The sequence below is a fragment of the Mesoplodon bidens genome (genome assembly GCF_964165515.1).
Source record: "Mesoplodon bidens genome assembly, chromosome: 16".
In the NCBI taxonomy this organism is placed as follows: Eukaryota; Metazoa; Chordata; class Mammalia; order Artiodactyla; family Ziphiidae; genus Mesoplodon; species Mesoplodon bidens.
The window spans coordinates 12,973,189-12,997,751 of record NC_138173.1 but is presented as its reverse complement, the minus strand read 5'-3'; the positions used below and the strand labels follow the sequence as shown (position 1 = coordinate 12,997,751).

General features: G+C 40.4%; 1 protein-coding gene and 1 long non-coding RNA gene across 19 annotated transcripts in view; one reads left to right on the top strand and one right to left on the bottom strand.

The window, feature by feature from the left end:
• The window catches only part of LOC308629949 (serine/threonine-protein kinase Sgk3), a 111,620-nt gene extending 110,982 nt beyond the window's left edge, over positions 1 to 638 (bottom strand). For 14 of the 16 annotated variants that reach the window (XM_081258338.1, XM_081258323.1, XM_081258333.1 and 11 more), the window contains exon 1: positions 70 to 638. The gene's annotated coding sequence lies outside the window, so the exon portion shown is untranslated. The remainder of the gene's footprint in view (positions 1 to 69) is intronic. The other 2 variants (XM_081258332.1, XM_081258334.1) reach the window with 2 other exon arrangements.
• On the top strand, positions 567 to 23,501 carry LOC308629952. Of its 3 annotated transcripts, none has more exons than XR_014017745.1 (4): positions 567 to 651; positions 5,150 to 5,195; positions 8,363 to 8,541; positions 23,174 to 23,501. It is a non-coding gene; the product is annotated as an uncharacterized lncRNA (long non-coding RNA). The 3 variants fall into 3 exon arrangements; XR_014017746.1 differs by lacking the exon at positions 23,174 to 23,501 and adding an exon at positions 16,126 to 16,485; XR_014017747.1 differs by lacking the exon at positions 23,174 to 23,501 and adding an exon at positions 12,167 to 12,238.
• The last annotated feature ends 1,062 nt before the right edge of the window (positions 23,502 to 24,563 follow it).

Below are 24,563 nucleotides of genomic sequence, written 5' to 3'. Positions count from 1 at the left end.
TGCGGCCCGGACGCGCGCGGACCCTGCCGCCCGCCCACCCGCCTTGGGTCCCGGCGGCTCCGCACCTACCAGGCTCCGTGGTGCTGCCTCCCCGCGCGGCGGGCGCGGAGCCGAGCGCACTCGCGCTTCCTCTTTCCCGGCAGGGCCGCCGGGCGCTGGCGCTTCCTCCCTGACGCGTCACGGCGGCCGGCTCCTCCCGCAGGGTGCGCGGGGCCGCCGGGGAGAGCTGGGCGTCCGGCCGTGCTCCGAGGTAGGCGCCCGCTCCCGGCTGCAGGGCGGCGGGCGTCGGGAAGGAGCCGCTGTCTGAGCTGCGCCCCCGCCGCGGAGACCCGCTGTCCTCCCGCTTCCCCGAGAACCCGCGCGAGAGCCCCGGCGCAGCGCGAGGTCCGGCCCCCGCCTCGCCGTGGGCGCAAAGTTCAGAGGACCCCGCGGGATCCCGCCTAGAGGCTCAGACTCTTCGTTTGTTTCCCGCTGCTCAGCTTATAGTGACCAATGCCCAGGGGCCCAAGAGCGGCGTGGGCCCTAGCGCCCGGGCTCGGCGGGGGAACTTGACCCTGGCGCGCAGGGAGCAGGACCGCCGGACGCCCGGAGAGACAAGAGCCACCCGGGAGTGGCCTGGAGGGCATGTGATGGGGTAAACTGGACACTCAGGTGAATAAGTATCCAGATAATTCAGGGGAACAACTATGCTTCATTTAGCATTCTCGGAACAGTTTTCTACTTTTTCATCAGCAGAGTTTTGGCCTTTGTATGACAGGAGAGCGCTTTCACAGATTGGCAGATCCTTTGTACAGAGAAACTTCCTTTCCACACCTCTTTTTGGATCCTCTGTGTGTGTCTCTGTGTGTGTGTGTGTGTGTGTGTGTGTGTGTGTTGGCATTCCATTAATCTCCAAGTCAGCTGAGGGCACACTGTACAGCTTCTTATTACTCTGGCTATTCTTTAAATATAGAAGTTGTATTTTAGAGCCATATTAATCTTTTTTTTCCAGATAGGGTGAAGAGAGGTACAGAATGTGTGCGTGATTAAATGGGTGTGGAGTGAAGTGGTCAAGATTTTGAAGTAGAGTGTTTTTTGGTTTTGCCCCACAACCAGTTAGGTTTTATCAGATGTCACTTGAAGATAGACTCAAACAACTATTTAAAGAATCCCACGTGCATATCGTATTTCAGATTTTGAATCAATGACCTATACTTTAGCTCATATGATTCTAGAGAACTTGCCACAAATCTATGAACAAACGAACTAATAAAGGTAATTAGAAGAACTGATTTATGTGCGGCTTCCCTAAATTCAGGGGGGCATTTGCTTATATTTAAAATATTCAAAAATTTAGTCTCACAGAAAAGGTAAGAATATTCATTTCTGATGTCAACATTGTATGGCCTTCTCCTTCTTAAAGAAAATGGTTTGTGACTCAAATACTTTTATACTTCAAAACATAATAATCCTACAAAACTTTCTAAACAGTGATATTCAGTGGCATACAGAAATGGATATAAAATACGGTGGATTCTAAAATCCAGTAGATACTAATCAACACATTGCCAGTGGTCCTTTATATGTTTTTACCGTGATCCATACAAAGCAATCCGCACAATAAAGCACAGAGAAGCTAGAGAAGTTCCTCTCTTGTAACAAAATCAATAACTGATCAGTGATATCTCTTAATTAAAGCCATAGTCACAGTGCTGAAAAATTTCTCAGACAAAAGGAACTTTTGTGACAATGAACTCCAAGTGGAATCATATCATTCTCACTTCAGAGACAAATACCTGGCTATCACCACTTTTCGACTTCTTTTTTCTTTTGTTTGAAAAACAAACATCTGGGAACCATTATATTTCCAAGATAAATTTGTCCTCCTGCCGTGGAGAACACACACACACACACACACACACACACACACACACTCCAACTCCCACAAATGCTTCAAGACAGAAAAGTTGGCGGGTGATGTTCAACTGATAAAACGTTGGGTATTTTGCCTTTATAATCTGAGAGCTGCAATTTAACAGCTTGATTTCTCAGAACACTAGAGGTCATAAATATATTCACAAACTATTGAAGGGTTTTTTCACTTAAGATTAAAGGACACACTTTAAGGCTGATCATTTTGATCAATTATATTCACCTATAGATATAGATCATATCTCCTTTTTCCTTTATGTTTCCAATTTCTTTTAAGTTTACACTGTAAAAGTTGTTGAATGTTCAGCAATATCTAGTTGATGTTTATGCCTTTATAAAAGGTTTCATGTGAGTTCATGTAAGTACATTTTTTAAATAGAGAAAGTTTTTTGTTAGACTCTGGATTCCAATATTTTGTTTGAAAATATGATTCAGTTCATGCAGATTGGGCAAATATTGTGTTCATCTGTTATATCTATAATGTAGACATTATGAGCACAAGCTTTGGAATCGGACAGACCCAAATTTAAGTTGTGACTCTGCCACTTTCTACTTCCGACAAATTATTTCACCTCTGCGAGCAAAGGTTTTGTCAGGAACGTAAGGATGATAACAGTATTTTTTTCTCCTCAGTAAGACAGATAGTAATAGTGCTTATCTCATGAAATTTCTATGAGGATCAAATGAACCTAGTAGAATGACTGGAACATATTATCAGTTGATTGCTATTGTCATCATCGTTATTGTTAGCTCTAACACAGATATAAAAATGCCAGTATTTCATATTTCAGTTGCACTACTATAAAGAATGGTCAGTTTTTAGAGTTTTGGGATTTTTGTAGAAGTCCTAAAAGTAATAGGAAAAAATCATAAAAGAAATACTAAGATATAGTTATGTTCAGAAGTTTAGATAACTGGACTGTCAATACTGTAAACTATTGACCCAAACATAAAAAAAAAAAAAACACCCAAAACAAAAACAAAAAACTACCTAACCAGGTTATACAGTATTTCTTTTTAAGTAATATGTTACGATGAGATGAGTGCCTGTTGTTTTTTTTTAAAGTGAGTTCTGGTTTATGATCTTTTTTTTTTAAATTTACTGCATTGGGTCTTCATTGCTGCACACGGGCTTTCTCCAGTTGCGGTGAGCGAGGGCTACTCTTCGTTGCGGTGCACGGGCTTCTCACTGCGGTGGCTTCTCTTGTTGCAGAGCACGGGCTCTAGGCGCGCAGGCTTCGGTAGTTGTAGCACGCGGGCTCAGTATTTGTGGCTTGTGGGCTCTAGAGTGCAAGCTCAATAGTTGTGGCGCACGGGCTTAGTTGCTCCACGACATGTGGGATCTTCCTGGACCAGGGATCGAACCCGTGTCCTCTGCATTGACAGGAGGAGTCTTAACCACTGCGCCATCAGGGAAGTCCCAAGTGCCTGGTTTTCATCCTTTTTTCAAAATGGAAAACATTTTCTCTAATATGGTGCCTGATATGGAACCATCATGATTTTTTATATCATAATAAAGTCCTCTGTTATTTGTAATTGTTTTATTGTAACTTTGGAAGAGTTGAGGAGCATAACAGTACAAGATTATCACTTCCCTTAGGGAAAAAAATTTGATAAAATAGGTAGTCACAGGACCTGAATGACTCTATTCATAAGTTGGCTGGAAATAGAAGTGAGAGCCAGTATTCACTAGAATATTAGTTTTATAGCAGAAAAATCACTAAGACTAGAGAAGTAAGAGTAATGCTACCAACTACATGATTACAAAAGGAAAGGTGTTTTTGATTCATGTTATTTGCATAGTTTTTATAGCACCTTTTCTTTCATTCTACTACAGACTCACCTACTTAAGTGGGTCAGACATCATGAGTTGTTGCTATAGTTTCCAGCTATGTTGATTCATTGATATACCAACCGTAATATCCCACAACTTCAGAAAAGGGAAAGCCATTTTTATTGGGAAAGTAGTTTAAGGCATAGTCCTAGCCATGAATTGGCTCAGAAAATAATTAACAAGAAAAGCCTGCTGTAAAAATAGGTGAGAATATGAGAGTTAACGTGACCAATTTATTGAATTTTCTGAGCAAACCAATTTAATAAAGCAACGCAAAGTATAGTTAGAATAACTCGGATCCTCACGGGAACTGAAACAGACCGGTTTATACTGCCTTAGCACAAAGCAGAATTACCCTGTTTCCTTGATCTGGAAAACGGTTCAGAGCATGCTCATTTTGTGTTGCCTGTGGGAGTGGCTCAAAGCTCAACATCTTTCTTGGGCCAAGTTAGCCATGTTCAAACTCAAAACTGAAATGTCTGAAGTTCAGGTGTGTTTTGTAATAAAGAGAAAACTCTATTTTAAAGCAAGACTATATTAGGGTCAAATATAAGGCTTTTCAGATCACAGAACTTTCTTACTTTCTATATTAGACTCATGAGAAAAACCAAGGGGAAGTGTTACGAGATCAAACCGTCTAAACTGCTACCATCAGCTTTTTGATTAAAAAGCTGCTAGAAATTGCTTTAAGTCTTGCTAAGAACATTCCATTATCTGAAGTAAAACTATTATCCTTCCCTATTAAGGAAATCTCATTATCTTCCGATCTAGTTATTATGAGCATCAGGAACAAAATAAAAATTGCCCCTTTTTTCTTTCTCATTTTCCCTCTTTGTTTTTTTCTGTCTCTTGTTTGGATAGTCTGTTATGTACATAAACTGTGTCTGTTGTTAGTTGACAGTAGCTTATTTATATAAGTCCTGTCAGCAGTTACTGTGTCCCTCAGAGAATCATATTAGGCCTTTGAGCTCAAACCTACTAGGTAGACTTTGAAGATAATAATTATTTTAGTTAATTATCAGTATAGAATAATAGCTTTTCTTAAACACCATTCATTTGGTGACTCAGTTATTTACTGTTAATTATGTGCAATTAATGATTGAACCTGTCTCAGATGGCAAAGTCTTAATAGCCTTTGGCTTAAAGAGGTGCATTGCTCTTATTTCCTCATCTAGTTCCCTAAGGTATCTGTGTCTGGCTCAGCCAGATATGTCAAAGGCTTAGATGGAACTTAAGGGACCATAACTCTTCATATACCAGAACACCCTTAAATTCCCTAGGTTTTCTAGAATAAACAGCTTCAGTTCTTTTAACTTTTTCTACACCTCTTTTTCTTTCTCTCTTTTTTTAATGTTTTACAACTCTCGTACAACTTCTTTCCAAATTCTCCACATTCTTTTTTAGATGAGATGCCCATTATGAGACATGGAATCTTCTTTGAAACAATTGGGTAAGTCCTTAGTATAGTGAGAGCATTCTCTCAGCTCTTCAATTCACACTCCTATAATGCAGCTTAGAATTATTCTTACATTTGGAATTATATTTCATCATTAGACTTTAAAATCGGAACTCTAAATGCTTGTTTAGCATACTTACACTTCTCAAATTATGTTGAAGAGGTTATTTTGATTATCCTATTGAACGCCTCTGCACCTGTTTTACCAAAACTATTTTTCCTGGATGATTTTTAATTTCATCGCATTTGTTAAGACAAAAGACATCCAAAGTGGAGGGTACAAATCCTAGGAGTACTCAAGACAATTTACTACAGTTGAAAATTATTCCAGGATCAAACACAAATGAAACTGTGAACTCCCTGAGTGCAGAGACAGTATCTTTTCACCTTTCCATCCTGGTCATCAAACATAGTGCCTGACGTACATCAAGGTCTCAATAAATGTTTGCTAAATGAATGGATGAACCAACACTTGGTTCAGCACCTTGTCCTTTAAAACTCCTAGAATATTATCTGCCAATGTTAATCTCATTGTTAGTGTAGTTTGTTTTGGTTTAAGTTGCTTTTGCTACAAATCTTTCCTAACTGAAGACTGTATGATGAGGAGAATCAACATTTTCTGGCCATTCGAGTGCCAATTCGATTAAATAAACATTTATTGAGTTCTTACTACATTAAGAAAGTCTAGGAAGATAAATAAGATTTGATCCCTACTCTTAAGATACTTACATTTTAGTGGAGGGTATATAGTTGTACACAATAGATATAATACAAGGCAGGATATGATAAATCCAAAGAGCTATAGGAGCACAAAGAAAAGAGTGACTAATTATCAGTGGACCATGGGAAAGATCATCCACTGACCACCCAATTCATCCCAGACAGTATGTCAAGGCTCCAGCCCTTACCTATGGCTGGTGTCTGTCTGGCCTGGTCTTCCACACACTTACATCTTACAGGGATCCAGAGAGGGCAGCTGAAGCCACAGTAGCTGGCTGGTTGAGGATTCGAGGATCCTGGTTCCCAACCCTCTCTTTCATCTTAAAATAACTAATATGTATCTCTGTCAAATGTCTCCTAGTTTAGGGCCTGATCCAAAAGATACACCCAGAATTACCCAAATGCTTGATTTGGAATTACACCTTTGCTTTGAATCTTCAAACTAGTAAAGATTCAAAATGATTAGCATGAGACAGATATTTAAAAATCTTTTTAGATTTGCAATAATATTCATGCACTACAATCTGTTGAAACAACCAAGCCAAAAGAACCAGTGATCTAATTCTGGTTACTGCAGGTAATAAGTTCTCAGCTTCACTGGCAACAGATGCTAATTATAGCAAAGAAATCAAAGGTGAAGGCAGACACTGAGGTGAAGAAAACATGCATTGTTTGGTCACTGCTTCTTCTGTGCATCCTTAAAGTGGAACCAAATCTGGCTTTTACAAAGCTACTTCCAGTTTAACTATTTTTAATTTTCTAATTTCTGAAATAGAGAAGACTGAGATTAGCAAACAAGCATTATCTTGGTTTTTTTTTAATGCTTCAGAAATGGTGCTATTTTCAGATTCTATTTAATAACAGTAGACAAATCACAGCGAGTAAACAGGTCAAGAACCTGAGAAGGCTGAATGATAAAATTAAAACATTCACTCATGTTTAACAGTCTGCGTATGCCTGCCAAGCATGGTGTGTTTATGGTTCACTGTACTGGACTGTATGCCAGACACTTCAAAGAACATTCCAGAGAGATGGGCTGACTTACTGAGAGTTGAAAGGCTCAAACTCCACAGTTGGTCCTTTTTTTTTTTTTTAACTTAAAGAGTTTTTATTATGAAATATTTAGACATTTTACAGGACAACTAATCCAGTTTCTACAACAAGTCAATGACATAAATTTTTTTAAAGGAAAAAGGAAAAAAGGGGGGCTTCCCTGGTGGCACAGTGGTTGGGAGTCTGCCTGCCAGTGCAGAGGACAGGGGTTGGAGCCCTGGCCGGGGAAGATCCCACATGCTGTGGAGCGGCTGAGCCCGTGCACCACAACTGCTGAGTCCACGCGCCACAACTACTGAGGCCTGCGCACCTGGAGCCCGTGCTCCGCAATGGGAGCGGCCACGACAGTGAGGGGCCTGCGCACCGCGACGAGGAGCGGCCCCCGCTCGCCGCAGCTGGAGGGAGCCCGTGCACAGCAAAGCGGACCCAACACAGCCAAAAATAAATTAAAAAAAAAAAAAAAGCAGTGACTTGTATTAAAAGAGACTTAAAAGGTCTAAGATGGCGTGGATTTATTTAGATTCTGATTTGAACAAACCAACTATAAAAAGACATTTTTTGAGACATTAAAGAAATTTGGTTATAGAATTGGTATTAGATGTTAGCAATAAATTTTTATGTTTTGTGAATATGGCTTTGCGGTATGTAAGAAAATATTTATATTTTAGAGTTGGAGCCTTAATATATGAAGAGACAAAATTACATACTTGGGATTTGCTTTTAAATACTTCAGCAAAGGAAGAAAAACAAGTGACAGATGAAGTAAATGTCAGCAAACTTAATATTCATCAAGTAACTGAGTAATTCCCAAGGTAATGGGAATTTATTATACTCTTCTCTTTTTACAGAAGTTTCAAATTTTCAAAATAAAAACTTTTTACAGGACTTCCCTGGTGGTGCAGTGGTTAAGAATCCACCTGCCAATGCAGGGGACATGGGTTGGAGCCCTGGTCCAGGAAGATCCCACATGCCACGGAGCAACTAAGCCCGTGCGCCACACTACTGAGCCTGCACTCTAGAGCCCGTGAGCCTAGAGCCCGTGCTCCGCAAGAAGAGAAGCCACCGCAATGAAAAGCCCGCGCACCGCAACAAAGAGTAGCCCCCGCTCGCTGCAACTAGAGAAAGCCCGTGCGCAGCAACGAAGACCCAACACAGCCATAAATAAATAAATAAATAAATAAATAAATACCCAGAAATAAAAGGCCATATACACATGTGTACATACACACACACAGACACACATACTTCTTTAAAAAAAAAAAAAAAAACTTTTACAAAGTACCCACACTTTAAATTGGGGGTGGGGTTATGGTTATAAATCTAGACCTTCCAGGCCTGTGAAGATGGTTATTTACAAACTGTATAAGCAATTCTTTTATTTTTTTTAGATTTATTTATTTCAGCTGCGCCAGGTCTTAGTTGCAGCACGTGGGATCTTCGCTGTGGCATGTTTAGTCGCAGCATGCGGACTCTTAGTTGCAGCATGCATGTGGGATCTAGTTTGCCGACCGAGGATCGAACCGGGTCCCCTGCATTGGGAGTGCAGTCTTACCCCCTGGACCACCAGGTAAGTCCCTGTATAAACAATTCTTTACAGCCGAAGTTACTTTAAGTCTGTTTTGTTTGCATTGTGGTTTTTAAACTCTCTGACAAGAGGGAAAAATAATCTGAGGTCACAAAAACCTTCATTTGCCAAAGTTGCCCTGAACGGTATCCCTGCTTCCACGTCTGACCTTCTCTACTCGTTCTCCACCTACTAGCTGGAGTTATATTTAAAACCGTAAGTACAGTCATCTCACTCTCTGCTGAAACCCTTCAGTGGATTCCAATTCCTGGAGTACAATCCAACGCTGTCCCAAGGCTCACGCAGGCCCGCATGAGCCAGTCCCTGTGGGTCTCTCCTGTCTCCTCTTGGCCACTTATCCGCACTCACAATGTTCCCACTTCGCTGGCTTCTGTCGCCCTCCAGTGGCTGAGGTCTGTCCTGGCTTGTGACCATTCCAGAGCTCGTCATTCCTCTTGGAACATCCTCCCCACCCATTGTTTTCTCCCTTATGGAAACAGTTCTTTTCTCTTTTACCAATTTTCACAATTTCTTAGAGTTTATTAGTTTTGTGTCTATTTTTCCCACTCTTCTCCATGTGTATTCTGTTTACCACTGTGGAGCCAACAACATGCAACTTTTGTTGAATTAGCTAAGAAACATTTTTACTAAGCTTCCGGTCCTGTTAAGTATCATTATCAATTTTGAAATTTAGTTTTGGAATATTGGAAAAAGGGAGTATGGTGAATATTATCCAAAAAGTTAACTTAGGGACCTCCCTGGTGGTCCGGTGGTTAAGACTCCACGTGTCCAATGCTAGGGGTGTGGGTTCGATCCCTGGTTGGGGAACCCACGTGCCACACGGCGTGGCCAAAAAAATTAAAAAAAAAAAAAAAAGGTTAACTTAAACTTCAGAGGAATTAGGGTTGAGGGACCAGGGGGAATTTAAGAGGAAAAATATCAGAGTATAGCAAGTGATGAGTAGGCTGCAGAGCAATACCTTACACAGGGGAGATGTTGATGCCACTGTGCTTCCAGGTGTGTTTGAATTCATGCACTTCCATTTCCCTGGGATACCATTTCCACTCAGCCAGTGCCCTGACTTCCATCCTAGGTCTCTGCTGTGCAGTGAAGCACAGCCCTCACTAATGAGAGGGATCAGGGGATGGGATCCAGACAACTGACCAGAATCTCTCACTTGCATGTCAAGGAGCAAAAGTTGGTAGAATACATGCAAAGATACACAGCTTTATAATCATAGGGAGATTTTAACACACTTCTCTAAAAATTGAAAGCTCATACATATATAATTTGAATAAGACAGTTAAAAACATGAGCTAGAGGGGCAAGATAGGGGTAGGGGATTCAGAGGTACAAACTACTATGTATAAATAAGCTACAAGGAAATAGTGTACACCACAGGGAATATAGCCAATATTTTATAATAACTTTAAATGGAGTATAATCTATAAAAATATTGAATCACTATGATATACACCTGAAACTAATATAATGTAAATCAACTATACTTCAATAATAAAAAAATATGAGCTAGTGGACTATATATATAACTGTACAACCATATGATTATTTTTAAAATTGAACACTTCCTGTTGCTTATGATGTGCCAGGCACTGTTGTAAGTCGTTTATAGCTATTGGCTCATTTAAAGAATTAAAGAGTATACATTCTTTCCCAGGTTATATGGAACATTTGTACAAGTGATCAAGTACTAGATTACAACAAGTCTCAACAAATAACCAAAAGTCAGTATCTACAGATCTAATCATTATGCAGTAAAAGGACAAAAACATGTAAGAGAGCAGGTTCCCTGACAAAGGCAAGGGAAGGCAGGGAGGGGAGGGAGGGGATGACTGAGGAGGGGGTGTTTAGCTCTACCTACACGTTTTATTTGAGAGAAAGCAGGGAAGGAAGGAAAGAGAGGGAGGGAGGGAAATTTATCTTAAGTGGCTCAGAAAAAAAAAAGCTGCCTATGTAATATAGAGAGATGGGGACAAGCAAAGGTGGTGCAATATTAACACCTGGAAAACTGTGAAGGGTGTTCGGGAATTCTTTGTAACATTCTTCCAGTTTTTCTGAAAGTCTGAAAGGAAGTCAAACTTGTAAAAAGTTATAGCAATTATGGCAATCTCAGTTTATGGGTAAATGAGTGACACATTATCTTCCTTACATAAGTTCATAATTAAAAGATAAAAAGAAAACATTTAAATCAAGCACAGCAAATCGTTTATAGGAGGGACCCCTCGTGTCAGGAGAGAGGAGGCCATCGTTCACCCACAGAAGGCTGCCTTTGGGCCAATGAAACACGGTGCTCTCGGGGACTCTGTAAGCAGAGGGGCCCAGAGGTTGGTCCCCACTCTCCTCTGGAGCTGGTGGCCCCGTGCAGGGAACGATCTAGCTGACTCTTTGGCCCTGACTCTGCATCCCACTTATCTACAGTTGGCGGTTTTTCTCTATGACAGGATAAATAAATTAATAAACATTAAAACACACCTAAAATCCGTCTACCCATGACTTAGTTTCTGTGCATGTATGCCAACGTTGTTCAGCTGGTATTTATACGATGCTGCTGTAAACAAAGCACTGTACTTTATATAGTAGAAAAGTATAAAAATAAATACAAGACTTGGCAAATGCTCGCCCCCAAAACCACAATCTAACAGCGGAAGGAAAGGCACGAGTGCCTGTGTGTGCCAGAGGTTACAGGGTCCACTTTCGTTTTTGCTGGCTCATTTCATTTTCATACCAGTTCTGTGAAGTAGATTTCATTATTCCTATTTTATAGATGCGGAAGCCCAGAGAAGTTATTAACTAGCCCCAAATTGCACAACTGCTAAGTGACAAAACCAGGAGTTTACCTCACGTCTGTCTGACTCCAAAGTCCATGCTCTTTCTACATCACTAAGTTTATAAAAGTCACAAAAACATACATACTATAAGATTTCGTTTATTCAAACTCTCTTGGGGATGAGTCATGCTGGATAGATGACTAAGTGAAAGGGTATCCTCTAGGACAAAGAGCATTGTTCAAAACCTTCCAAGGCTAGAGCAGAGAATACTCCAGAAGCCTCTGGGGAAGAAGAGGCTTTTTCTCCCTGTGTTTCTTTGCCCTCTTGGGCTTTTGGCATTTGAAGCCCAGCACACCTGATGTCTAACTGACAAGGTTCTTCCTGAAAGCTCCAGCAAAGATCACTTTTGCCTTTTTGCTCCCTCAAAGTACAAATGAGATAAACCGATAATTTGGAAATAAGTTTAGTACATATTAAGGGAAAACAAAACAAGTATTTACAGAAACTACAACAAGCATAAAAAGAATTGGATTTCCAACACACAGTTTTCTGATACCAGATCGGGCCCCCATCCAGTTCTGAAAGTGACAACACTGCACCTTGGTCTTAAAGGGAGGTACCACTAAAGACTGTTTCTCATCTCATTACTCAGCATTTTGCTATCTCCCGGCCAGCTGGCTCTCAGTATTTATCTTGTCCTCTAATGATCCATTCTACATATGGAAATCTGTAACCTCCCTGAATTTTAGATTCCTTATCTGTATAAAGTAGGAATAAGAAAATATCTAACTCGGGCTTCCCTGGTGGCGCAGTGGTTGAGAATCTGCCTGCCAATGCAGGGGACACGGGTTCGAGCCCTGGTCTGGGAAGATCCGACATGCCGCGGAGCAACTAGGCCCGTGAGCCACAACTACTGAGCCTGCCCATCTGGAGCCTGTGCTCCGCAACAAGAGAGGCCGCGACAGTGAGAGGCCCGCGCACCGCAATGAAGAGTGGCCCCCGCTCACCGCAACTAGAGAAAGCCCTCGCACAGAAACGAAGACCCAACACAGCCAAAAATAAATAAATAAATAAATAAATTAATTAATTAAAAAAAAATCTAACTCATAGAGCTCAAATGGGGAGATCACATAGGTATAATGGCACATAGTAAGCTCTATTATTTTTCTTTTATTCCATCCCTGCACATATGCTGCATCATCACCACCATCCTTACAGTAATTATAGCTAATGGTTGAGCACTTACTATGTCCCTGGCACCGTTCTAAGTACTTGACATGCATTGACTAATTTAATCCATACCACAACGTTATGAGGTACAACAGGTACAATGACCACCCTCATTTTAGGAAGACACTGAGGCACTAAGAGGTCAAACAAGTTGCCCAAGTTCAAAAGCTGGGGCTCAATCTAGCCAGTTGGGCTCCGGAGCCAGTGCTTCTATCACCACGCTACACCACATACACAGTGGACCCTGCTGTGCTGAAAGTTAGCCATTTAGACCGACGTCGATCCCTCCACTCAGTTTGCCTTTCTGGTCCATCTTCATCCCCAATCAGGGGATATATATAAGCTGACACTAGAGCAAAAAGAGGTAGAAACGAGGAAACATTAAAGAAAGGGCCTACGAGTGTATCCAATCATATACAGAGATACCATTTATGATTAAAGGAACAGCTACTTCATAATCTTCAATATTGCTTGAATTCTTAGAGCAGGCATTTAATACTTCCAAAATCAATAAGGAACACGTATAAAGGTAGATTCATTTAGGGGAAAACAATTACCAAGGATAAGTAACTTCCAAAGTTAGGAAGAAGGGATTGCATACAGGAGGGAGTTTTTTTGTTTGTTGTTTATTTTGAGGTCAGTTAAACTGCATTAAAACAATAACATCAGTAAATAGTGAATATTTTCCCCTATCATTAGGACAGTGATTAAGAATGAGGGTTAAGAGCAGACATGGACTGAATTCCAGCAATACTACTTTACTAGCTGTTCGAACTTCTGTGTTTTCTCATCTATAAATGGGAATAATGATACCTATCATCTCGGGATACTGTTAGGCTTAAGTAAGACAGTATAATTAAGGTGCTTGGTACAGTGCCAGATGCATCACGAGTACTCAAAATACTTTCCTTTTTACAACATCACAATAATGGCTGAAGAGTATCCTACGGCTGTGCCAGGATTCATTTAACCAGTCCCACATTGTTAAACATTTGGATCATTTTCAATATTATCAATAATAGAAACAATAGAAAAATTTCCTATACAGTTCCGATTATTTATTTAGTCTTAAATCCTATAAGTGATTTGATGGATCAAAGAATATCAACCTTGTAAACTTGTGACACACATTATCAAATTATTGATCAATATATAGTTTTACCAAGTGAATCTCTATGTTGAAGGTGATCTAGTCAACTCTTGCCAATAGTAGACATTATTTTAAAGAAATACACTAATATGCAGGCCCCCCAAAATAACATGTTGTTATTTTACTTATTTATTAGACATTTCAATTTCTTCCTTTGTTATATTACAAAGCTCTTAGCCTCTAAATTAATTTAAAGTACGAGATTGGCAGGAAAATAGAAAAATAATTGGAATGGGTAAAAAAATTTAACATAGCATATTACAGACATGGCATTTCAAGTCATTTATGAGGAGAATTTTTCCAATGGTTTTCAAAGTCCTCCCTGGAGCCTCCCCTGTAGGGAGGGTGAGAATGGGGGTAGGGAGTGTTGCCAGGTTGCAATAACTCTCATCCTTCCACATTTGAACCAAATTTAACTGTTTTACATATTGAACTTAATGGTAAGTTGATCTGAAGGGTTCTGGACCTGAAAACAAAACCAAAAACACATTTAATGCAAGGCTTGGGGACAACTGGTATTCTGCAATATAAAATAAAGAGACAAATTAAAAAGTTGAATCTCTCCCTCACATCATATACAAAAATACACATAAGCTGGATTAAAACATTAAATGGAAAAAACCTCCATATACTACCAGAAAATATGGGCAAACAATAAACTGTTTTTCAAGCACACTCATAAAAGTAGATCATAATGAGGGGCACTATTTGCCTGTGTTGGTTTTTCCTAAAGTGTGTGCCTCTGACACAGATTCAAAATGGTTCTGTAGCCAAAGAAGTGTGGAAATGCTACATTGTCAATAGTACAGCCAAGGGGTGCCTTAGGTCATTAACTCTATCAGCATGCCCAAACCAACCCCACAGTATATACTCTAAGTAAAACCACAAAAAAAAAAAGAATAAATAAATAAAACAGTGTGCAAAGAAAACAAATGTAACCTAGGATCTTGTGCTGCCAGCACTCTGGTCACTAAGCCCTTCCTCTCCCTAGACATTCCAGAGCTGTCACTGCTGCTCTCTGGAAAGAGTCACGTTGTCATCAGGATAGAAAGGCTCTGAGAAGTCCTACGGCAGAAAAAGAAAACTTAGTTTACTCAACATTTCCTAAACTTATTTGACAGTAGAACCTTTCCCTCAACGATACCTATTAATATCCATAGAATTTGTGGAGCACACCTTAGCAAATGCCAGGCGATATGAAAATTAATCTTCGAATGGGAAAATGCTGGCTGAGGCATCCTTGTCGAGGATATACTGTCCATTTATCACTCTCCCATGTTGTGATTTGCTGACATCTAATGCCGATGCTTTAAGTTAGCACACACACATAATTTCTTCAGTATACTGCGGCCCACTGATGTAAAACGCCCCCCCTTGCAGACGGCCTTGGATTTAATTTCTTGTATGTCATCATTACGATGTACTTATATCTTGGAATACTATGAATTTACATACATGAGTCACAGGGCTAAAAAAGTATGCTGGCTTATACTTTTTCTCTACTCTCGCCTATTAAAATATCTTACGAAACTATACATATGAAAAATGTGTCAAGTACTCCTTGCTCTGACTTTTTGTGTCATATTCATGGAAGGAACTGAATGAGACTGTGTTGAGGGCATAGAGCTAGAAGGTTCAGAGACAGGGGTCAGGCTACTCTACAAAAACTCAAAATTGCTACTGCAATGAAGATACAAATGTTTCTTTTCTTTTTTTTTTTCAAACTTAAGGAGCCCATTCAAATTTTAGGAGAACCAGACACTTATCCTAAGGAGACAGAAAGAACTGCTGATACTCTCACAGGGAGTGTCTCTGTGTAAAAAAGTTTGGAAGGTGGAAATGGAGCTCCTGGAATTGTATTCAAAAGACTTGTTTAGGAAGGTCCATGTTAGCAGGCTTCACCCGATGGGGGATTCAACAGTGGGTGAGTAGAATAGGACTGAAGACAACTGCTTCTTCTGGAGGAGGGACAGCCTTATGCAGATTGGTGTGGAATTCACCAGAAGGTCTTTTATGTCAAACTTTTTTCAGGATCCAGCTTTATAAATAAGCCTTTTAAAATTGATGTTGAGATTGGCAGTCATGACAATTCCCCCAGGTATAGCTGCACACATACCAACAGTAGCATCAATCATTGTTGCAATGGCACCTCCATGAAGGAATTTTTATATGAAGGCAAACGTTCCCAGGAGCCGTCTTCACATTTCTTCATGATTGGTCAAAGAAGAGTCTTAAGTCCTTGCTCCAGCTGGGGTTGGGGAGAGCATGGTCCTTAGGAATGACTTTCTCCGTAGAAAACCACCTCCGCCCGAGTACCGGGTCCCTCGCTGCGGGGGACGCGCCTTCCCACTTGCCGCGCAGGGCCCGGAGCATGCCCAAATGTTTTAGTAAATTCTTGAACTTTCTTTTACCCTTCAGGTTATAAATTGAGGGAAAAGAAAAAGGAGAAAAAGCAACGCTAATATAACCGCAGTGATAAGCATTCTCCTGCTCCAAGGACAGTGGTTATTTCGTCCAGCCATTTAAAATTAATGTAAATTTAAATTGTAAAATGTTTGGTTTGTGAGTATTAAGATTCAACTTCTGATCTACATTAAATGTCTCTCTGTATGTTTAATAATGTCAGTGCAAATGAATTCTGTTTGCACAAAGTATTAATAACTTCCAAGATTTTTGCTTCTAGTTCAAGATAATCAGATCTCATATGTTCATAAAAATTCTGGTGCTACAAATCCTGGAATGTCAATTTTAACTGAGGATCAATTGATAACTCTGTAAAGCAGCTTATTCACTGTAAGCTGGGGTTATTACTTTTGAGTATTTTAAATCTGAATTAAATAGTATCTGATCTAATTATTGATGGGAACCAAAAACCAATTCCTCACTGTGGTTTTACTAGTTCACTTACAGCTACTAAGTTGTTGTGAATATATGTATGTGTATGTGTGTTTTGTGCAATTTCCGCTTCTAACTGGAATGTGGCATTGACAGTTTAAGTGCTGGTTCTTTAGAGTTTGGCATGTCTAGGCTACTGTGTGAAGTGAAATCTTTATTCATACATTGTGTCATGATGTCCTTTGGCTTTCATCTGATCCAAACAAAATCCTAAACTCAATGTGAACTCAGCACTAAAATGTTCATGTTTTAAGGTGCTCATTTGGAAAACCATAAATAATATTACCTTGCTTTAGATTAGTATCAGAATGATATATATATTTTTAATCTTGTAGAGAATTTGTGGATTTTCTATGAACATATGCTTGGATCTCACGCTGAGAAACTGCCATGGACGATAGCCATTCATTCATTCAACAGTATTTATTGAGGCTACTGTGTGCCTGGCACAGGGAATCCAACAATCAACAAACTGCCTGCCCTTATGAACAGCCTTACAGTCTAATGGGGAAGGAGGACAATAGACAAGTAATTATATAATTTCAGATAGTGATTCGTGCTGTAAAGAAAGTGAGGAGGATAAGGGAATGGAGAGTGAAAAGGACAGAAGTGCTGTTTTAGAGAGGTTGGCAGGAATGGCATCTTGTTGGAGCTGACATCTGAGCAGATACCTAAATGAATATTTTCCGGGAAGGTTTTCCAAGTAGAAGAAGAGCAAGTGAAAAACCCTTGAGAAGAGCAAGTGCAAAACCCTTGAGACAGGAATGTACTTGGAGGGTCTGAGGACCAATAAGGTGGCTAGTGTGACTGAAACTAAGTCAGGGAGATAATGTCAGAGAAGTAGCCAGGGGCCAGATCACACGGGGTCCAGGGGTCAGATCACACAGGGTCCAGGGGCCAGACCACACGGGGTCCAGGGGCCAGACCACACGGGGTCCAGGGGCCAGATCACACGGGGTCCAGGGGCCAGACCACACGGGGTCCAGGGGCCAGATCGCACGGGGCCCTATAATTTTGTAGTAATGATTTTGGTGGTTGTTAGGGGAAAAAATGGGATGGATTGAAGAAGGCATGCTTTAGATAGAAAAGAAGTGGAACTCCTGTCTCTGAAAATCTTTTTTTTTCCTTTTAAAATCAAGTTTATTGAGGTATAATTTACATACAACAAATGCACTCATTTTAAGAGGACAGTCAGATGAGTTTTGGCAAATGTATATATCCCTGTCACCATCACCAGAATCAAGATAAGGAATATTTCCATCAGCCTCAAAAGTTCCCTTGTTCCCTTTTGCAGTCAGTGCTCACCCCCTGACCCCCACCAGAGCCAGGAGCTCACTGGAATTGGGAACTCATTATTTTTAATGTGGGCTTTAAGGACCTAGATCTGTGCTGCCTGATATGGTAGCCACTAGCCAAATGTGGCTACTTTAATTGAATTTAAATCAAATTAAATGAACAATTCAGTCCCTCAGTTACACTAGCCATATTTCAAGGGCCTAATAGCCACATGTGGCTAGTGGCTGCCATATTGGACAGGACGGGTATGGGACTTTTCCATCACTGTAGGCAGTTTTATTGGGCAATGTTGAGATGTCACCCTGGTGGAATGTGACCTTCACCACACAGAGATAGGCCAAGCAGTCTGAAAACCGAGTAAGTCATACATGTCACAACACCCAGCTTTATGTTACTATCTGTGTTTATTACCTTTATCACCAAGTAATTAATAAAGCCATGCTTGGGCCAGGGTGTTTAAGGAGAATGGTATGATGATGGCAACAGTAACTATGGAGTTGTTTATTGCATAGAAATTCTTTCTCCATTACTAAGTTTCAAGGATGTCCTATTTTTATTAAGGACATGCCTTTATAACTTATAAGGCACAATCTTGTTTTAAGTAAAATTAAACCTCAAAATCATAGTCTTACTAAATCTATGTGTGTGTGTGTGTGTGTGTGTGTGTGTGTTTTGGAAGGGGGGATTCTAAAGCAAATATGCTGAAATAGAAACATTTGTTAAAACTAGTAGTGGTTTTTATATTATTTTTCTGTACACTCTTGAATGCTTGAAATATTTTTTTAAAGTAGGCTTTCATTTTAAATATTGGACAAGAATATTTAATGTTATCAAGATTGTTCATGATGTGATTAAAGAATACAGGTTAGGGCTTCCCTGGTGGCGCAGTGGTTGAGAGTCCGCCTGCTGATGCAGGGGACGTGGGTTCGCGCCCTGGTCCAGGAGGATCCCACATGCCGCAGAGTGGCTGGACCCGTGAGCCATGGCCGCTGAGCCTGCGCGTCCGGAGCCTGTGCTCCACAACAGGAGAGGCCACAGCAGTGAGAGGCCCGCGTACCGCAAAAAAGAAAAGAAAAAAAAAAAGAATACAGGTTAAGGACTTCCCTTGTGGTCCAGTGGCTAAGACTCTGCGCCCCCCATGCAGGGGGCCCAGGTTCAATTCCTGGTCAGGGAACTAGATCCCACATGCTGCAACTAAAACCCAGTGCAGCCAAATAAATAAATAAAATATTTTTTAAAAATACAGGTTAAAAACAGTATGCACAGTAGTATAGCATAACGGTAAGAATAGCCTAAGAGTCAGTAGAGCATAATAGTTACATGTACTCTGGAGCCAGACTACTTGGTTTTAAACTTAATTATGTCCCTTATTAGCAATGACACATTGAGTAAGTTACTTAACTTCTCTGTGCCTCAGTTTCCTTATCTGTAAAATAAAAATGATAAGAATAGTATCTGGCTCATAAAGATATTATAAGGATTAAGTAAATATATGTAAGGATCCTGGTGCACAGTAGATGCTCAGTAAGTGGTAACAGCTGTTATGATAAGGCTGAGGATGAGGATGATACAATTTTGGTTTCTTAAAAAAGGATACTCCCCCTTTTGTTTTAGAAAAAAGAACTTGAACAGTCCATCAGAAATGTTAACAACTGTAACCTCTAATTGATAACAGACTTATTTTAATTTTCTTCTTTTTTACTTATAGACATTCTACGTCAAGTAATTCTTTTTGTACTTAAAACAATAGAAACACAGAAACAAAATCTTGGCTTTAAGCCCTTCCCCAAAAGTGCCCTACAGCCTGGTAAGCAGTGATTTTCAAAGTGTGATCTTTGGACCAGTAGCATCAGCAGAACCAGACAACTTGCTAGAAATGCAAATTCTCAAGGTCCACCCCAGATGTACTCATTCTGGAGTGGAGCCCAGCAATCTGTTTTAGCTTTATATTCGATTCTGACGCTCACTAAAGTTTGAGAACTACTGTGCTAAGGCATAACTTGTAGCTCTGTACTTGACCTCTCTCACCTTTATATAGTGATAAATACTGCCAATCATTCTTCCTCAAATACTCTGCAACTCTTGTTTGCAATGTCCTTTCCACCCTTGGACATACCTGCTTCGTGAACCTTTTGAGAGCTATTGCTCCTATCCTCAGTTACTGCCTGGCAATAGAAAATGCAAATGCCTTCTGGAGCCAGGCAGGTAATTTGTCTCAAGGGGGCCTGGTGTATGACCTGAAAGGTGAAGTGCTGGCCACTGCCCAAAGATGTTCACAATTTTTTTTTTTTTTTTTTGTGGTACGCGGGCCTCTCACTGTTGTGGCCTCTCCCATTACGGAGCACAGGCTCCGGATGCGCAGGCTCAGCGGCCATAGCTCACAGGCCCAGCCACTCCGGGGCATGTGGGATCTTCCCGGACCGGGGCAAGAACCCATGTCCCCTGCATCGGCAGGCGGACTCTCAACCACTGCACCACCAGGGAAGCCCCACAATTTTTTGAAAAGTTAAACTGCTGCTGGCCAAACAAAAACACACCTAAGCCAAGTTTGGCTACTGGCCACCATTTACACTCACTTCTTGGCTAATTCTCTCTCAAATCACTAAGCAGCTATGATGTAGTGGCAAGAGGGAGTGCTGAACATGGAAGAAAACCTTGATTTGAAGCCCAGCTCTGCTACTTGCTAGCAGGGTGGTAATAATGATAATAATCTTAACCTCTCAGAGTTAAATCTTCTCATCTGTATAATAAGGACAATACTACCTATCTCACAGGATTGTTTTAAAGATTAAGATAATATACTTAAAAACACCTGCCATATAATAAGTCCTCAATAAATTTTTCATAGCATTTGTGGTAGTTTCTTGTATTGTTTTGATTATATGCTTTATTCTACTTGTACTTATGAACAACTTAGTTTAGCCTATTTATTCTATTAGACTCTAGGCTCCTTTGGGACAGGGATGGCCTTCTGCATCCCTTTAAGTTCCTACAATACCTACTTCAGTAATTAAGTCCCTCTCACATCCACCTCAAGCTACGACAAAAGCTTGTGATTGTCTGGGGTAGGGATCTGGAGTGACAGAGTCAATTCTCAGTAGAGATGTACATTTCATATGAGAAAGTATGTGGCTTGCTTCTAACAGTCCCCAAAGTTAGGCTTCCCTTCTTTTTCCAACATAAAAGAGGAAAAACGATGATGGTTATTCTGTTAAGTGGAGGCCTTTTGCTTTTCACAGTTACCAGGTTTGTTAAAAGCAATACAGGATGTTCAGAAGTGCCATACTAGAAATTATGAAGAAAACGGGTTTCAGTTTTAACTTAATTTTGACGATTCAGATACAAGTGATGCTGTGTAGGTATCAGAAGAGCTAACATTAGGTGCCCAGATCATTCTTCCCATCTGGAATAGTGAGGCAAGAACAAGAGCTATTATTTATCCCACAAAGAAGGTTATTAGGCAATTAATATCATGGGATTTGGGGAAGAGGAAGGAAGCATGTGTATCTCACATAAGCAGGTTAGAGGCTTTCTGCACTCCTACGGCTTTATAAGAAACAGAATGTCATATTTTGTCCTAACAAAATATTCTTTTTCTTACTTTATAGGTACCCAGGCCTAAGTGCCTGTAAAGAATTAATTTCACATATTGAATTTGGCCTGGTTAATATCATTTTAACATATTATTTATGTTAGCTTTCTTACCTTCACAGACTCATTAAATAAATGACTTTCAGGTTAAATGACCTGCTTTCAGAACTGTTTGAAAACTTACCTCCTCTACCTCCCCCCATTAACTATGCTTTGTACCGGGGTATTTCTATATTTTTCCCTCAAAAGTATAATCCTTAAAAGTAGGACAACTATAGTAACAAATGGGTTTAGGTATCAAATTTAGTTTGGGAAGAATGTTTCTAACTAATCTAGGTTCCATATAGGTAAAGGAACACTGGACCAGTCAAATGGATTGTGCTTGAGAAGCCAGGGAAAGGCTACCCATTTCTTCAGTAGGGTAGGAAGTAGTTATTCTGTGAAGGCACAATTCAGAATGAAATACTCAGACGCAATTTTAAAAATCTATTTCACTGTTCGCATGTATCATCAATAAGGAAAGTTTCGCTTGGTGGTATTGACATGAAAGTACATAACAGTGTTAGAACTGCACACTTGCTGTTATCTTTCCTGTGCTCTGAGGCTTTCATCATGAGAAAAATACAATTTCACTGCAGGTGTAAATTCTCAGTCACAGTAGAAAATAATTTCCACTTAAAGGACATATCTAATTTCTCAACTTATAAAGAATTAAATATCAGTTCCAAGACCACTTGTGTAGTTTACCTCCAAACTACTGTCAGAATAGAAATAAACAAAATTTCCTGCATGAATTAATTCTTTAAGAAAAACTTTATTGAAAATTATTCCCTTCAAGATAAATAACATTACCTATTTGTACGGAGGTAACATTATTTTTGCAGGGGCCAGGTAGAACTGGGCAAGAAAATAATTAACATTTAAAGGATTTCCCGGGACTTCTGTGGCGGTCCAGTGGTTGGGACTGCGCTCTTCCACTGCAGAGGGTGTGGGTTCGATCCCCGGTCCGGGAACTAGGATCCCGCATGCCCCACTGCGCGGACAAAAGACTTAACTTGCTGGTTCACATTATGTAAATGTTGTTGTTCTTATTATTCATGTGATGATTGGTGTGTGAATAGCAGGTGTGGTGCTTGCAGGGGAAGAAAAATAAACCTTTAAAAAAATATAAAGGATTTCTCTTTGAAACACATTTCTTTAGAAGAAAATTGTAGACAATAATTAGGTGAAAGGCAGTACTAATACCTTTTAGGAATGTCTATTTTACAGACGATTCATTTCAAAGCATCAAATTCTATTTACTCAAAAAACTTAACAAAGTAAACAGTAGCCTTGGCAGCTACAGAAAACTCGAATGGCCTCATGGACTGTGCTGATGTATCTATTTTGTGCCAAATGTTTCAGAAATTTTGAGGCAGTTCACTTATCTAAGGTTTCAGAAAGCAAGAGTTTCCAGAATTATAAGTGAAAGGAGCTGACTGTACAATATTAAAATAATACTAGCTTTCAATTAACATATGAATGTGTTTGGCATGAAGAGGCAGTTGCCTAGCACACAAGAAATAAAATAAAGTTCTGTGGCCTCCTTAAGGGTAAACATCCTTACAGCCCCTTGAGTCACTACGGGGAGATCCTGAGGCCTAACAAAAGGTCTGTGCTTAACAGCTCCTTTTTTCTCTTTTAGGAAGTAGTATAAAAAGCAGTCCGGGGCTTCCCTGGTGGCGCAGTGGTTGAGAATCTGCCTGCTAATGCAGGGAACACGGGTTCGAGCCCTGGTCTGGGAGGATCCCACATGCCGCGGAGCAACTAGGCCCGTGAGCCACAACTACTGAGCCTGCGCGTCTGGAGCCTGTGCTGCGCAACAAGAGAGGCCGCGATAGTGAGAGGCCGGCGCACCGCGATGAAGAGTGGCCCCCGCTTGCCACAACTAGAGAAAGCCCTCGCACAGAAACGGAGACCCAACACAGCAAAAATAAATTAATTAATTAATAAACTCCTACCCCCAACATCTTCTTAAACAAAAAGAAAAGCACTCTGTGTCTGAGAGATCCTGGTGATTTGACCTTGGACAAATAACTTAATTACTTCTAGTCTGTTTCCGTAACTGTAAATGGAGCCAACAATACCTGGTAAAGATATTACAGGTGTGAGGATGAGATGATATATGAGATCATGTTTTGTAAACTATAAAGCAAGGGTAACCAGAAATTAGTTATAGAATACCGGTTATATAATACCAGAAACTATTTTATATAATACTCTCCTAACATTTCCTGCTTATGTCCCTGTCTGTAAAATGGGTACAGATCTAGGTCCAAAAGCCTGTGAACTTGAGCAAGTCATTTCCCTTCTGGACGTGTGTTTCCTAGCAAGGTTATTATTACATTATGAACATCAAATGACATCGTGTATGTAAATGCTGTGACAGGCATATATCAAGAACGCAATAAATGATAGCTGTTATTACTCTCTGAGGGTAAGATTGTAAGGATCAAACAATATTATATATACTTAAAAAGCTTTGAATATGTATTTAAATTCTGTACACATCCAAGGTATTGTTATTTGTACTGTAAACGGCAAAGACGTACATGGAACGAGGAAACAAATGGCGCCTCAATGACTCCAGTGGGGGGGGAAAGGCAGAAAAGGGGGCTCAGGAGCCTCGGCGGCTTGTAATAGCGGTGGGAATGAGAAGAGAGGAGTGTGATAGAAGAAAAAAAAAAGAAAAAACTTTAAAAAATACTCTGAGAATCAATTCACTATTCTCCCCCTCTTTCTCTTATGACCTCCAACCTAGATTAGACCATTTCATTCAACTTCCCATCCCGCCATGTCGCTGGACATTTATTTACTGTACCTTCTTCACTGAGAGCCTTTCATTCCCCTCCCCTTCTAGGAGTCGTGAACTTCAGAACCTCTGCCTCCGACACCCATTCCCTTTAACTCTGTTATTAACCAAGCTTCCCTATATTCTTCCCTCCGCCTAAGCGGGAAGTGAGGCTGGTCGCACCGCAGGGCATCCTAGGAAATGTGGTCTCTCATACTCATTTTGCTTGGGCCCCAGAGTGGGG